The sequence below is a fragment of the Stegostoma tigrinum genome, chromosome 5 (genome assembly GCF_030684315.1).
Source record: "Stegostoma tigrinum isolate sSteTig4 chromosome 5, sSteTig4.hap1, whole genome shotgun sequence".
Classification (NCBI taxonomy): domain Eukaryota; kingdom Metazoa; phylum Chordata; class Chondrichthyes; order Orectolobiformes; family Stegostomatidae; genus Stegostoma; species Stegostoma tigrinum.
The window spans coordinates 2,314,351-2,331,910 of NC_081358.1; the positions used below are offsets into that span (position 1 = coordinate 2,314,351).

At 40.8% G+C, this 17,560-nt stretch overlaps 1 protein-coding gene across 8 annotated transcripts in view; it reads right to left on the reverse strand.

Annotated features, from left to right (window-relative positions):
- bbs9 (Bardet-Biedl syndrome 9) overlaps positions 1–17,560 on the reverse strand; it is a 519,061-nt gene that overhangs the window by 12,900 nt on the left and 488,601 nt on the right. The window lies entirely within an intron of this gene.

Genomic DNA, 17,560 nt, shown 5'->3' on the forward strand with positions numbered 1-17,560 from the left:
CTCATCGTAATTGCCTTTCCCCCAGCTATAACTCTTGCCCAGTGGTATACACCTATCCCTTTCCATCAATAAAGTAAACATAACAGAGTTGTGATCGCTATCACCAAAGTGCTCACCTACTTCCAAATCTAAAACATGGCCAGGCTCATTACCCAGTACCAAATCTAATGTGGCTTCGTCCCTTGTTGGCCTATCTACATACTGTGTCAGGAAGCCCTCCTGCACACATTGGACAAAAACTGATCCATCTATAGTACTCGAACTATAGTGTTCCCAGTCAATATCTAGAAAGTTGAAGTCCCCCATGACAACTACCCTGTCTCTCTCACTCCTATCGAGAATCATCTTTGCTATCCTTTCCTCTACATCTCTGGAACTATTCGGAGGCCTATAGAAAACTCCCAACAGGGTGACCTCTCCGTTCCTGTTTCTAACCTCAGTCCATACTACCTCAGTTGACGAGTCCCCAAACATCCTTTCTGCAACTGTAATACTGTCCTTGACCAACAATACCACACCTCCGCCCCTTTTACCATCTTCTCTGTTCTTACTGAAACATCTAAATCCCGGAACCTGCAACAACCATTCCTGTCCCTGCTCTATCCATGTCTCCGAAATGGCCACAACATCGAAGTCCAGGTACTAACCCATGCAGTAAGTTCACCCACCTTATTTCGGACGCTCCTGGCATTGAAGTAGACACAGTTTCAAACCAACTTCTTGCTTGCCAGTGCCATCTTGCTTCCCTGAAACTTTATTTCGGACCACCCTACTCTCAACCTTTTCTATAGTCGAACTACAATTTTGGTGCCCATCCCCCTGCTGAATTAGTTTAAACCCACCTGCTGAATGTTTCTAGCATTTTGTTTTATTTCAGATTTACATCTTTTGGAATCCATATTTTGCTTCAGTAGAGTTGGGAGGAATATCCAGTTCTAAGTTCAAATGGACATAGAACATAGAACATTACAGCACAGTACAGGCCCTTCGGCCCTTGATGTTGTGCCGACCTGTCATACCGATCTCAAGCCCATCTAACCTACACTATTCCATGTACATCCATATGCTTATCCATACCGCTACATTGCAGTTGCACTATCACATCATTAGAAAAGGGCATATTTCAAAATAAAAGGCCCATTTACATGATTACACATGATCACACACTGTAATGTCAATAATACTTCATTGCAGTTCATTGCAATAGTTCATTGCAAAACTCTGGGCCCTCTTTCTTATCCACAGCCTAAAGCTAAGCCAATGTGGACCCATTTATTATCCCCTCACCCCATGGACAAATTATTGTGCCACAAGTGGGCTAATGGCAAACTGAAAATGTCATTGGATTGCAAAAGTCTACACTAATGCTCTGGGCACACAGTCCAAATCCCACCATGGCCATGTTGGAATTTGAATTTTATTTACTAAGTCCATTCCATTCATACATCCAGAAATGAAACCTATGTTTCTGTAATGCTGATTGTTGTAAAACAAAACCATATGGTTCACCCATATCCTCCAGGGAAAGTAATCTACCAGTCGTCATCTGCTCTGTGTGGGACTGCAGACCCAAAGCAATGTGGCTGATCATTAATTACTCTCCACAATAGTGTAACAAGCCACTTTGTTGTACAAAGTCACGACAAAAATACATGTACTGCAACATCTCAAGAAGGTAAATCAAGCCCAACTTCTTGAGCGCAACAGAGGATAAGCAAATGCTGTCCTAGCCACAACCCATGAAAGAATTTTTGAGGGTGTACAAAGAAGTCTATATGTTATTTTTGTTGTTACAAGGAAACATTATTAAAGATTCGGAATAGTCTAGAGTAATCCAATACAAAATATCTCAGCCTGCAAAACAACATACTAGGTTTAATCTGCATTTGCTGGCAGGGTTTGGGGAATTCTCAGATAGTTGGTATCTAATACTGTACAGCGTATCATTTCAGTCGTAATGCTTTGTTGGACGTTGTACTGACATAGAGATTAGAAGGGTGGAACACCAAATGTGTGCACAAGGTTAACCACTGAGTGTACAGTGCTCGCACATTAGTCTAAAACCCATCAAGTTCTTTTGGCTACTGTCACGCTGTGTGGAGTTGAAATGCAATCTGGAAGGATACATCAGGATGCCCTGACAAATTTATCTTCAGAGAAACTTTCCACAGTCAGTTTGAGTTGACTGTGTTCTCTTGTGCTCCAGATAATCTCACTTGGAGATGTATTCCAAAAGATTGAATTTACTTCATATGCTACTTGTTCTTGATCTCTGAAAGCTCCATTTATGCTGGGAAATTTATGCAAACAATGCATAAAACTACACTGAATATACAGCAGAGAAAGAAAGAGGTTATTCAGTCAAAGAATCTAGTGACCTCCCTCATATAATCTTTCATTTTACCTCATCAACATATCCTTCCAGCCTGTTAGTACTATGTGTGTATGTTCAGTATTGCAAGTTTATTTTTAGAACACGTTTCTTATGCTGTAAGCAGTGGACTATGAAGAAATTGTTGCTGATTTGAAGTTTATTATTTTAACACAAAATGTATGCAGTACACAAGGATTGCCACAGAAATTAAATGAGGGCCAAAGGATGATTAAACTGGTTCACGTACATCATCGAATGCTACTGTTATACAATAAATACAATACTTTTTACAATACACTCTGGGGCCTCTTGGCTGCTGCTATTTGTGAAAATGGCAGCTTATTTTGATGTTGCAGCCTGACTGTTTTTGGCCTGTGTTTGAAAAATTTGTGATACAGGTTTCCTGTGGTATAAAAGAAGAACATTTTTGATGAATGACAATAGAGTCTTTTCCTCCTATTTCTACATTTTACTGGAAGAAAAAGAATACAAAAAGTGTTTGTTTAAAATAAAGTGGATCCCAGCAGCAATTTTAACTTTGGAATAGTTCCTGTGAACTTTGAATCCAGAGCGGCGGAAAGGACTTGCCTAAGCAACTCTCAGGCCAAATTAGAAGCTGCAGAGCATTCACACTGGCAAGTCCTCAAATGAATGAAGCAATTGGCAATGGATTCCAGCACTGTCTACTCTACAAACTTTGCACATCAATGCCCTCAATATAGTCAAGGTTCCTAACTGCTGGTCCTAGTGAAAAGAATGTCTTTTGGACTGTTTTCAGCAGACTATCTAAATTATCTCAACTTATCAATGGGGTCATTTTAAAACATGGCCCTTTGAGCTGGTGACAAGAGCCATTAGAAAAGCACACATGGAAAGACCAAGTCAAAAATGCACCAAATTAAGCGGTGGAACTCAATTTTTTAATGGAAGTGTGTGCTGTGAGATCCCTATCCCAAAACCAAATCGGACTCATGATGCATAAGAGTGCCACCACATTAAACATTTGGAGAATTGAAAAGTTTACAAAAGGGTGGATTAGAGTGAAGTACTTTTTGAGACACAAAAATAGTTAGAACAATTTTAAAATAATACTGAATCATTTATTTGCAATGAAAATGGTTTTAATACATCCTCACAAAGAGTATTCCCACTTACATGGGAGAGGAGAAAAAATAGAGGGAATGCTATAGTAACAGGGGATTCAATAGTAAGGGGAACAGATAGACAGTTCTGTGCCTTCAAATTAAACTCCAGGATGGTACATTGCCTCCTGCGTGCTAGAGCCAAGAATGTCCTGAAGAGGCTACAGGGCATTCTGATATGACAGGGTGGTCATGGTACACATCAGTACCAATGACATACATTAGAGATGAGGTCCTAAAAACAGAATATGGGAAGTTAGTAAACAAGTTAAACCTTAAATGGAGGTTTTGGGATTGCTACCAGTGCCTGGTGCTGGTCAGAACAGAAACAGTACAATATATCAGATGAACACATGGTCAGAAAGGGTAGAGAGATTGGGAAAAGTATTGGGAGTGATGGGTGCAAACTGGATGGGTTGCATCTGGGCAACACCAGAACTGATATCCTGGGGAGTATTTGCTAGTGCAGTTGGGGATGGTTTAAACTAAAATGGCAGGGAGATGGGAATCTATACAGGAAGATGGAAAATAAGGACTAAGACAAAAAGCAAAATGAGAGAGATGCAAGATATTACACAGAGAATTCAAAGACTGAAATGGAGCAAGGCCACAGTGAATGAGATTAAGAATGCTAAAAAGTCAAGCCTAAAACCTTGCACCTTAATGAGTGGAGCATTCACAATAAAATAGATGAATTGGTCATGCAAATATATCCAAGTATACATGATATAATGGGGTCAGAAGTCAGACAACACCAGGGTTATAGAGTCATACAACATAGAAACACACCCTTCGGTCCAACCAGTCCATACTGAACATAAATCCAAACTAAACGGATCCCACCTGCTGCTCCTGGACCATATCTTCCAAATTCATGTACTATTCCTATCCAAGTACTTATTCAAATATCTTTTAAACATTGTAATTGTACTCACATCCACCACTTCCTCAAGAAGTTCTTTCCACATGTGAACCACCTTCTGTGTAAAGAAAATTGCCTTTTTTGTCTTCTTTAAATCTCCCTCCTGTCACCTTAAAAATGTGCCCCCTAGCCTTGAAATCCCCCATCCTAAGGAAAAGATGATTGCCATTAACTCTATCTATACCTCTCATTATTTTTTAAACTTCTATCAGGTTGCCTCTCAAACTCCTACACTCCAGCGGAAAAGGAGCCAGCCTATGCAGATTTTCTTCATTATTCAAACAGTCCAGACCTGGCAACATCCTGATAAATCTCTTCAGAACCTTCTCCAGCTTGATAATATTCTTCTAATAACTGGGAAACCAGAACCGGACAAAGTATTCCAGAAGATGCCAGAAGATGCCTCACCAATGTCCTGTACAACCTCAACATGACTTCCCAAATCTTAAACTCAAAGGACTGAGCAATGAAGGCAGGTGTGCCAAACACCTTTGTAATGAGCCTGTCTATATGTGATGCAAACTTCAAAGAATTATGTGCCTGCACCCCTAGACCCCTCTGTTCTACAATACTACCGAAGGCCCTACCATTAATTGTACAAGCTCTATCCTTGTTTGTTGAACCAAAATGCAATGTCTCACATTTATCCAGATTGAGCTCCATCTGCAATTTCTCAGTCCATTGGTCCATTTGATCAAGATACCTCCTTAATCTTAGAAAACCTTTTTCACTGTCAACTATGTCACCAATTTTGGTGTCATTCGCAAACCTACCAACCATGCATTCTATATTTTCATCCAAATCATTTATATAAATGACAAACAAAAGAGGACCCAGAACTGATCCCTGTGGAATACCACTGGTCACAGGCCTCCAGTCTGAAAAGCAACCCTCATCATTATTCACGGTCTCCTGCCATTAAGCTAATTCCAGATCCAATTGGCAAGCTCACCCTGAATTCCATGTGACCTAACTTTACTAATTAGTCTGCCATGCGGAATCATGTCAAAGGCTTTACGAAAATCCAAATAAACAACGTCCACTGCTCTGCCATTATCAATCTTTTGGTAATTTCCATAAAAAACTCAATCAAGTTTGTAAGACTTTTTCTTGCACAAAACCATGCTGACTATCTCTAATCAATTTTTCCCTTTCAAAATGTCCATAAATCCTATCTTTTATGATAGTCCAACAGGTCTATTGGAAATCTCAAGCTTTTAGAGCATCGCCTCTTCATTAGATGAAGTAAGAGAGAAGCACACAGGCACAGAATTCATAGATCTTTGGGTAAGTGTCCTCCAAGGTAGCCTTTGAGACACAGAACAATGCAGAATCACTGAGCAGAAACTGATAGCCAAGCTCTGTACCCATGAAGATGACCTCAACCATGATTATGGGCTCATGCCACACAACTTGTATCTGCAAAATCTTCCTTACTGTCCTGTTTTGGCACATCATCTTGATAAGTTGTTCTGATCTCTCTACCTTAATTAGTCTGTACAGATTTGGGTTACTTATAACTCTGGTTAGACCTTCAACATGCAGCTGTTATACCTATCATGTTAATACAGTCATTTGGTTCGTTTCCAGCACCGCCTTATTTTTGATTTTTTGTAAGTGTCTCTCTGTTTCATTTAATCATCCATTTGCTTGTTATTCAGCTGTTGACACTTCACTCACACTGTCTGACGCTCTTGATCACCTACACCTACCTATAGGCATTCCACTTGGTATGATCTTTTGATCGCTCTGTCCATTTATCTCTATGCCTATAAATTCTGTGCCTTTCTGCTTCCCTCTCACTTCACCTGACAAAGGGGTAGTGCTGTGAAAGCTTATGATTTCAAATAAACCTGTTGGACTATAACCTGGTGTTATCTGACTTCTGACCTTATCCTACCCCAGACCAACGCAAGCACCTGCACATCATGGTATAATGGTAATCATAGGGATGTGGTTGCAGGGTGACCAGGTATGGGAACTGAATATCTCGGGGTATTCAGTTTTCAGAAAGGGCAAACAGAAAGGAAAAGGAGATGGGGTAGCATTGCTGATTAAGAAGGAAATTGATGCCATAGTGAGGAAGGATATTAAATCTGGTGAATTAAAAGCTGTTTAGGTTGAGCTTAGAAACACCAAGGGGCATAAAATGACAGTTGGGAATGTGTATAGAGTCCAAAACTGTAGCAGTCATTTTGGGGAAGGCATGGAAAAGGAGATTAGAGAAATAAGCAATAAATGTATAGCTGTAATTATGCTGATTTCAATATAATAATGGTGATTTCAATCTGCATGCAGCTTGGGAAAATTAAATCAGCAGCAATACCATTGAGGAGGAATTCTTGGACTGTGCACAGGATAGTTCTATGAATCAATACATTAAGAAGCCAGTTGGAGATATGGCCAAAAACAAAGTTGCTGGAGAAGCTCAGCAGTTCTGGCAGCATCTGTGAAGGAAAAATGAGAGTTCCTCAGAACTGAGGAAGGGTCACTGGACTCAAACGTTAACTGTGATTTTTTTCCCTCACAGATTCTGCTATACCTGCTGAGTTTCTCCAGCAACCTCTGTTTTTTGTTCCTGATTTACATCATCCACAGTTCGTTTGGTTTTTATGGAGATAAGGCAATCCTTGGCTGGGTATTCTGTAGCAAGAAAGGAACAATTAACAATCTAGTTATGCATGGGCTTTTGGGGAAGAGTGACCACAATAGTTAGAATTCCGCATTAAGATGAAGAGCAATATCACTGTTTCTGACACTTGGGTCCTGAATTTAAATAGAGAAAATTATGATGATATGAAGCATGAGATAGTTGGGTTAGTCAATTTGCAGATGATGTTAAGGTCGGTGGAGTTGTGGATAGTGACGAAGGATGCTGTAGGTTGCAGAGAGACATAGATAAGCTGCAGAGCTGGGCTGAGAGGTGGCAAATGGAGTTTAATGCAGACAAGTGTGAGGTGATGCACTTTGGTAGGAGTAACCAGAAGGCAAAGTACAGGGCTAATGGTAAGATTCTTAGTAGTGTAGATGAGCAGAGAGATCTCGGTGTCCATGTACACAGATCCTTGAAAGTTGCCACCCAGGTTGAAAGGGCTGTTAAGAAGGCATACACTTTTTTAGCTTTTATTAATAGAGGGATCGAGTTCCGGAACCAAGAGGTTATGGTGAAGCTGTACAAAACTCTGGTGCGGCCGCACTTGGAGTATTGTGTGCAGTTCTGGCCACCGCATTATAAGAAGGATGTGGAAGCTTTGGAAAGGGTGCAGAGGAGATTTACTAGGATGTTGCCTGGCATGGAGGGAAGGTCTTACGAGGAAAGGCTGAGGGACTTGAGGCTGTTTTCATTGGAGAGAAGAAGGTTGAGAGGTGACTTAATTGAAACATATAAAATAATCAGAGGGTTAGATAGGGTGGATAGGGACAGCCTTTTTCCTAGGATGGTGATGGCGAGCACGAGGGGGCATAGCTTTAAATTGAGGGGTGAAAGATATAGGACAGATGTCAGAGGTAGTTTCTTTACTCAGAGAGTAGTAAGGGAATGGAACGCTTTGCCTGCAACGGTAGTAGATTCCCCAACTTTAGGTACATTTAAGTAGTCATTGGATAAGCATATGGACGTACATGGAATAGTGTAGGTTAGATGGGCTTGAGATCGGTATGACAGGTCGGTTCAACATCGAGGGCCGAAGGGCCTGTACTGTGCTGTAACGTTCTATGTAGTAATCTTAAATTGGGGATTGTTATTTAAAGTGATGGTTGTAGATAGGCAATGGCATCTAAGAGCGTAACGATGAACTGCAAAAGTTATTCACTGGCATAAATATAAAACAGGAAACGTGGTCGGTCAATGGCTAACAGGGAAATTAGGGGTAGTATTAAGTTTCAGAAAGAGACATACAAATTGCTAAAAACAAACAAGCTTGAGAATTGGGAACTGTTTTGATTCCAGCACAGTGAGACAAAGAGACTGAGCACAAGCGGGAAAAAAGAAATGAGGTTAAGCTTGTAGATAACATTCAAACCAATAGTAAAAGCTTCTATGGGTAAGTGAGGTGAAAAAAGATCAGTAAAGGTGAATATATGTTCCCTACAGTCAGAAATAGACTTTATAATAGGGAATAAATCAGCAAACCAATTAAATACATAATTTAAGAGATAACAAGGTGTGAAGCTGGATGAACACAGCAGGCCAAGCAGCATCAGAGGAGCAGGAAAGTAGATGTTCCGGATCTAGACCCTTCTTCAGACCCGAAATGTCAGCCTTCCCACTCCTCTGATGCTGCTTGGCCTGCTGTGTTCATCCAGCTCTACACCTTGTTATCTCAGATTTTCCAGCATCGGCAATTTCTACTATCTCTCTAACAAATACATACTTTAGTTCTGTCTTCAGAAAAGGAGGCAGAAAGAAAATGCTGAATTATAGACTTGTTAGCTTGACATCAGTTTTGGCAAAAATGCTAAAGTCTATTATAAAAGATGTAACAGCAGAGCTCGGAGAAGAAAGTGATAACATAGGGCAGAGTCAGCACAGTTTTATGAAAGGGATGCTGGAGAATCCAAGATAACAAAGTGTGGAGCTGGATGGACACAGCAGGCCAAGCAGCATCTCAGGAGCACAAAAGCCGACGTTTCGGGCCTAGACCCGGAAATCATGTTTGACAAATCTGCTGGAATCTTTTGAGGCTGTAACCAGAATAATGGAAAAGGAGGAGTCAGTGGATATGGTTTAGTCAGATTTTCATAACGCTTTTAACAAGGATTAATATGTGAACTAAAGCACTTCAGAATCGAAGTTGTTTACAGAAATAGAATAGAACTAGTTGGCAAACAGGAGAAAAGCGTAGGAAGAAACAGGTTTTTTTTGAATGGCAGCATCAACTATAGACCAAAGGAAATAGGAACAGGCTTTAAGCTTGCTCCACCATTTAATAGGATCATGACTGATTCTACATGCCTAACATCCACTTTCCTGCTCTTTCACCAGGACCCTTGATTCCCCACTGATCAAGAATCTGTGTATAGAAGATAGAAAAGTACAGCACAGTACAGGGCCTTCGGCCCACGATGTTGTGCCGTGGAATAGAACATAGAACATAGAACATTACAGCACAGTACAGGCCCTTCAGCCCTCGACGTTGTGCCGACCTGTCATACCGATCTGAAGCCCATCTAACCTTCACTATTCCATGTATGTCCATATGCTTATCCATTGACGACTTAAATGTACCTAAAGTTGGGGAATCTACTACCGTTGCAGGCAAAACATTCCATTCCCTTACTACTCTCTGAGTAAAGAAACTACCCTGACATCTGTCCTTTATTTTTCACCCCTCAATTTAAAACTATGCCCCCTCGTGCTCGCCGTCACCATCCTAGGAAAACGGCTCTCCCTATCCACCCTATCTAGCCCTCTGATTATTTTATATGTTTCAATTAAGTCACCTCTCAACCTTCTTCTCTCCAATGAAAACAGCCTCAAGTTCCTCAGCCTTTCCTCATAAGACCTTCCCTCCATGCCAGGCAACATCCTAGTAAATCTCCTCTGCACCCTCTCCAAAGCTTCCACATCCTTCTTATAATGCGGTGACCAGAACTGCACACAATACTCCAAGTGCGGCCGCACCAGACTTTTGTACAGCTGCAGCATAACCTCTTGGTTCTGGAACTCGATCCCTCTATTAATAAAAACTAAAACACTCTATGCCTTCTTAACAGCCCTGTCAACCCAGGTGGCAACTGGTATCTCAGCCTTAAATATATACAAGGACTCTGCCCCCACAGCTCCTTGTAGCAAGGAGTTCTAAAGATTCACAACCCTCTGAGAGAAGAAATTCCTCCTCATCCCAGTCTTAAACTGGCAATCCTTTATTCTGAGGCTATGCCCTCTGGTTCTAGACTCTTCCATAAGCGGTGACTAGTTGAGTACCACAGAGATCAGTGTTTGGACTCTTCCTATGTATCTGAATGCTTAGATGATGAAGTTATGTGTCATATCTCCAAGTTTACAGATGACGTAAAGTTGGGTGGGAGGTGATGTAGTGAGGAGAATTCAGAGAAGCTTCAGTGTGATTTGGACAAGTTATAGAACATAGAACATATAACAGTACAGCACAGAACAGGCCCTTCAGCCCACAATGTTGTGCTGACCAAATACAAGTGGAAAAAATATATCAGATGCAGTATAGTGTGGATACATGTGAGGTTACCCACTTTGGTAGTAAAAATAGGAAGGCAAGGTTATTATCCAAATGGTGATATATTGGGAAAGAGGGAGGTGCAATGTGACCTGGATGCCCTTATCTAGCAGTCACGAAAAGCAAGTAATGCAGGCCCAGCAGGCCATGAAGAAGGCAAATGGTATGCTAGCCTTCATGGCAAGAGGACTTGCAAGCAGGGATGTCTTGTTGCAACTGTACAGTTGCAAGACCACACCCAGAATATTGTGTGAAGTTTTGGTCTCCTTATCTGAGGAAGGACATTTTGGCTATAATGTGGGAGTTCAAAGAAAGTTTATCAGACTGATTAATGGGATAGTGGGACTGACAAACAGGGAGAGACTGGATCGGTTAGGACTATAAAAAACTTGAGCTTAGAAGAATGAGGGAGGATCGCATAGAAATCTATTAAATTCTAACAGGATTAGACAAGGATTTCAGAACCAAGGGTCACAATCTAAAGATACGGGCTCTGCCTTCTCTGGCAGAAATGAAGGGAAGTTACTCAGAGAATTGTCTGCCAGAGGAAATGGTTGAGATCAAAACACTGCTTTCAAGAAGACTAAAGCGATCAAAGGATATGGGGAGAAAGCAGGAACAGGGTACTGAGTTGGATGATCAGCCACGATCATATTGAATGGTGGAACAGGCTCAAAGAGCCAAATGACCCACTCCTGTTCCTGGATTCTATGTTTCTTTTTAATCCTCCACTTACACTAGTCTAGGCCCAGATTCATCCTAGATTAATATAACTACAAAGTAAAAATGAACTGAGAGTGTTTATAAAAAAAAATCAATATTGAACTCAGTTGTGTTGAAATCATGATCCTACATTGAGTCCCAGTGAAAGTGGCTATATTCAACACAGGTTTGTAAGATGCTACTGAGTTACATGCTGTTACTCCTTTGTTTGATCTTCAGAAACATAATTGCATAAGAAATAGGAGCAGGGGTAAACCATATGCCACCAAACCTGCTCCATTATTCACAAAGATCATGGCTGATCTTCAACCTCAAATCTATTTTCTTGCCTACTCTGTAATCCCTTGACTCTGAGAGACTAAATATCTGCCTGTAAGGAGTATTGTGATTCATACTAATGGTATTGATTATATGATTACAATAATGATTACACACATCCTCATGGTTTCCCAGAGGATCAATGGGTCCACAGTTACTCAGTCAGCAATAAAGACAAAACCCCAAGTTCTGTTCCTTGTCTATCTAAAATTGTTTGACTTTCAAATTATCAATTAGTCACTGTGACTCTAGGCTTTTGACCATAGCCTGCATTGCTGAGCAAGTCACACTAAGTTTTGATGAACTGCATGATCAAACGGCCTTCAGACTCTGTGTTGTGACTGAGAAATGAATAATGGCTAACAGAAGAAATGGCAGAGAGAACCAAATTCTTGTGGAACTGGACCCAACAAGGAATTAACTCCTTCGTGGAAGGGGAGGGGAGGAACATGGCAGAGTTCAATGATGGGACTGTTACAGTGTGTCGGACGACACCATGAAGATACAGCTAACAGAACAGAAAACTTTTATAGATTACACTTAATGCCAAAAAGTAATCAATAGCACCTTTCAAAACCTCAAGTAAATGAGGCACCTTGAGTCCTTTGCACTGGCAAACTGTTCATTGAACAGTTTCTGTGTGGAAATCATTAGAAATCTCAGCCACTCAGTAAAAAGAATGTCAAATCATATTAAGATAATAAAATGTGAGGTGGGATGAACACAGCAGGCCCAGCAGCATCTCAGGAGCACAAAAGCTGACGTTTCGGGCCTAGACCCTTCATCAGGCCCTCAAATCATATTAGCCTTATCTTCTGTGTACCATTGTGCTGCAGTAAAACTTTATTCTGATGAATGAGGTACATTATCAAAACTACATATATGCCAACTACAACTGCAACAATTCCACCAGAATTAATCGACCAATTGTGTGATACAGTGCCATTATCGTTAGAATGCCTTAGCAACACTAACAGGAAATCTGTGAAGTGGTAAATTACTCCTAATCAATCTCATAGGACCAAATTAATCAATGGCAAGGCACATCTGTGTGATTTAAATAGAGCTTTCTCCTGTAGGTAACATTCATTTCTGTTTCTTTGCAGAAATTGAAATTATTGGATGAAAAAAATACCAGGAACCATTTAAATAAAAGTAAAACACTGCTCATGTAGTGAAATTCTGAAATAAATTCAAGAAGTGCTGGAAAAGCTCAGCATATCTAGCAGCATCTATGGTCAGGGAAAGAGAGTTAATGTTTTTCAGTTTTGAAACTGCCAGATTTTCTGCGTTTCTCCAGCACCTTCTGTATTTATTCCAGGATCCATTTAGTTTACTTTCTCTGATGAAATGGTAGTCCAATGAAACAACGACAATGAAGTTATTTATCAGCCACCACTGGTAACCTCTATAAGTGTGTCTGCAACAGACTGGCACATGAGATGACAAATACCCTCATGGTCTAGAGCTGTGGGGACCTGATGAAGGGGCAGTGCTTCAAAAGCTTGTGATTTCCAATAAACTTACATAACTTGGTGTCATGTAACTCCTGACCTTGTTCAACCCAGTCCAACACCGCACCTCCACATCATAGTACATCAAAATGGTATTGCTGAAATAAATTCCTCTGATTTATATTTGAATGAATTAATTTTAACAGCTTCCACTGGTTCCTTTAACTGACTAAACAACTCACTGAATACTTCTTTCACAGATTTTAATTTCCTTCCTTCAGGCACAGGTCTCATCTTTTGCTTCAGCTATTCTGCACAAGGTGACACAGCTCATTATCCTCTGTGTTACCTCGTCCTTTAGAATCCAAAAAGGAGTGAACACATCATTCTCTCAAACTTCTACTTGCTGTGAGAATATGCCCAATTAACTTGTACATTCCTTTCAACCCCACAATCATTTTGGCTGTTCTCTCGCACAACCTTTAAGTAGTTAGCAAAAACATTTTTGTAATATGATGACCAGACTGTAATCCACTGTACTCCAAATTTGGCCACACCAATGATTTGCAATCAGAAATGTACAAAATGTATATTTATTTTATTTTGTTTCCTCTTTGGATGTTGAACCACCATAATTCCAGAGCCAAATGAACTTAAGGCAAATGATAAAATGCCATCTTGTTACAAAACTCATTCCTTCCAGTGTATCACCAGTTATACTGAACAGCATCACAGAGTCTTCCTATTTATTTCACTAGCAGAGGTAGGAAATAAGCACAGTAAAACTCTCAGGTTTCTCCACAAGTAACAAAACTCAATCAGCAGTAGATCAGAAAACAGCAACACATCAATGCCACCAAGCCTGTTTGAACTTTGTAAGTGGGAAAAAAAGTGTTTATAATTTGTTAACTAGCCCAATTTCCTTTAGCATTCGATGTTTTACCAATGATAATGCTGGAATCAATTACCTCTGATGAGAAGAACTTGCTTTTATATTGCACCCTTAACATAGTAGGACGTACAGTTTCACAGGAGCTGTATCACACAAGAAATGTTAGGCTGGGTATACAAAAGTCTGGCTAAACAGCTAAGTTTTAAGGAGGAATTTAGTATGGTCAAGATATCACGAGATTAAGTGTGAGAATTTCAGGCCTTATCTTCTGGGCAGCTGAACGGATGGTCACCAGTAGTGGTGTGATTAAAATCAGGATGGGCAAGAAACAAGAAGTGGAGTAGTGCAATGTCTTCTACTTAATCAACTGACCTCAACCTAATATATCAGTTCAAGTTATCTTAAATCAACCACCATGGCTACCTAGGCTCTTTCATTCTCAAACAGGAACAAAAGTAGGAACAGAAACAAGCTATTTGGCCCTTCACGCACGTTCCACCATACAAGATATGGCCTTGGCCTATCATCCAACTTATTACCCTTTTCCTGCTCTGGTCCCATATGCTTTGATCCCTTTTGCCCTGAGAACTATATATATCTTCTTCTTACAAGATTCAATTCTTTTGGCCTCAACCACTTTCTGTGGCAGAGAATTCCACAGGCGCACCATCTTCTGGGTGAAGAAATTTCTCCTCATCTCAGTCCTAAATGGCCGACTCTGTATACTTAGAATTGACCCTGTCTAGTCCTATTACAGTTTTATTGCCTTCTATGAGATTTCCCCCCTTTTCCTCTGAATTCCTGTGACTATAGTCCTAACTTATCCAATCTTTCTTCATAAGTCAACATTGCCATCTCAGGAATCAGTCTGGTAAACCTTAATTGCACTCCGTTCTACACTCACAATGTCATCAAGTTGCTCATTGATACTTTTACATGACTCTGACTTTTTTCATTGAATGGCTAGTGATTGCACCCTGAGGATGGTGTCCTTGTGTACCAGTCCTGAACATAAGCATGCAGGCGCAGTAGGCAGGGAAGGGATATTAACAAATGTGCTAAAGGACCGTGACACAATGACTGGCCATTCAATGAAAAAAGTCAGAGCCCATGCAAAAGTGGTAATGGGCAACTTTTGCATCTGGCTGAGATCAAGTGGTATGAATCTAACAATTCTCAAAGCAAGAACATGCCTGCAAAAAAAATTAGCCCAAGGTTAATCAAGTGACGCTAAATCTCAAGGGCATTTGATTAGAAGCTGGTGATAAGTAAAAACAAGTTGTTCTAACCGTATTAGGCTCGATGTGAGGTCACATCAGGAATACTATGTGCAGGTTAAGCACCTCACCTTCAAAACTATGTGGGCTTCTTGAGATGGAATGCAACATGAATGGTTCTCAGAGTTAGCATTTGATATCTGTAATCGAGACTGATCAACAAACTTGTGCAGGAGAAATAGGATAGGCAAGAAATAGACAAGTGGTTCAAAAAATTCTAAGTTAACTTTTAACTTAGAATAGCCTAAGAAACCTCAAAACCTTTGAATATAAAAATGGGTTTAGTTGATCAGTAATGTATACAGATTTGAGATGCTGACTCCTAACAAACATATTCAATGCTTTGCCCTTTTTTTAAAAGAAAGCTACACACATATCTGGTAAGGCACAGGTTTGAAGATTATTACATGCATATTGAGCAGCAATGGAAGTTCATTTGCAGAAATAGACAGAATCGGGTTCTAGATCATACAGACCACAGATTTTGAAGGCATCAATAAATAGGTATAAATACCCAGAGAGATATTCAGGAACTGGGTCTAGGAACAGGCTGACATTAGCTGAAAGGAGACCAAGAGGAAGCAAATAAGATCAGTATACATGAATCATAGAAGTATTCCAAATACAATTGCAAAAACATGCTGATGAGACAGTAAGGAATCATAATGTGGAAGGAATATTAAGTGTATGATTAAACCGAGAAGATGGAAATGAATCTAACATTCGGGGCACACAGGGAGACACACAGACTAGACACAGATTAAAGTAGCATCGTCTAATACATTGGGAAAATTTAGGAATAGTATAATGTTTTAGGCCATAGAAGAGAAGCAACATTGTGCAAAGTGGTAAGTCACGAAGTGAACTGTTCTAATATTTAAAAATCAAAGTTAACTCTTAAGTATTAAATACAAATTCTGGATAAGGATGTGGCCAGTTACCTTCATGAAATGATTGGAATGTTAGGGTATTAAATTAGATTTTATAGGTACACTAACCTTAAATTTGACTTTCCATATTAAGCAGAGGTTCACCTGCACATCTGCCAATGTGGTATACTGTATCCACTGTACCCGGTGTGGCTTCCTCTACATTGGGGAAATCAAGCAGAGGCTTGGGGACCGCTTTGCAGAACACCTCCGCTCGGTTCGCAATAAACAACTGCACCTCCCAGTCACGAACCATTTTAACTCCCCCTCCCATTCTTTAGATGACATGTCCATCATGGGCCTCCTGCAGTGCCACAATGATGCCACCCGAAGGTTGCAGGAACAGCAACTCATATTCCGCTTGGGAACCCTGCAGCCCAGTGGTATCAACGTGGACTTCACCAGCTTCAAAATCTCCCCTTCCCCCACCACATCCCAAAACCAGCCCAGTTCGTCCCCTCCCCCCACTGCATCACACAACCAGCCCAGCTCTTCCCCTTCCCTCACTGCATCCCAAAACCAGCCCAGCCTGTCTCTGTCTCCCTAACCTGTTCTTCCTCTCACCCGTCCCTTCCTCCCACCTCAAGCCGCACCTCCATTTCCTACCTACCAACTCATCCCGCCTCCTTGACCTGTCCGTCTTCCCTGGACTGACCTATCCCCTCCCTACCTCCCCACCTATACTCTCCTCTCCACCTATCTTCTTTTCTCTCCATCTTCGGTCCGCCTCCCCCTCTCTCCCTATTTATTCCAGAATCCTCTCCCCATCCCCCTCTCTGATGAAGGGTCTAGGCCCGAAACGTCAGCTTTTGTCCTCTTGAGGTGCTGCTTGGCCTGCTGTGTTCATCCAGCTCTACACCGTGTTGTCTTAAATTTGACATTGTTGATTTGTTGATGTTACTTCATAGCTAGTTTAAATCTGTGAATAAAAACCAAAAGAACTGCCAATGCTGTAAATCAGGAGCAAAAATAATGTTGCTGGAAAAGCTTAGCAGGTCTGGCAGCATTTGTGAAGGAGAAAACAGAGTTAACGTTTTGGGTCTGGTGACCCTTCCTCAGAACTGTGAATCTGCGAATGTTTATCCAAAGTTTACTTTTGAAACTTACCACTCAATCTGAATTACTGAAACATGCTATTTAATAAAAGCAAAGTGAGTGGTGTAACAGGGTCACTTTATTATCTTGGATTCTCCAGCATCTGCAGCTCCCATTATCACTGAATGGTGTAACAGAGCCTGTTGGATGTAGCTCAGTGGGTAGCACTTTCACCTCTTCAGCCAGGTCATAAGTTCAAGATGCACTCCAACCGGATATGCACAAAACTCCCATATGGTA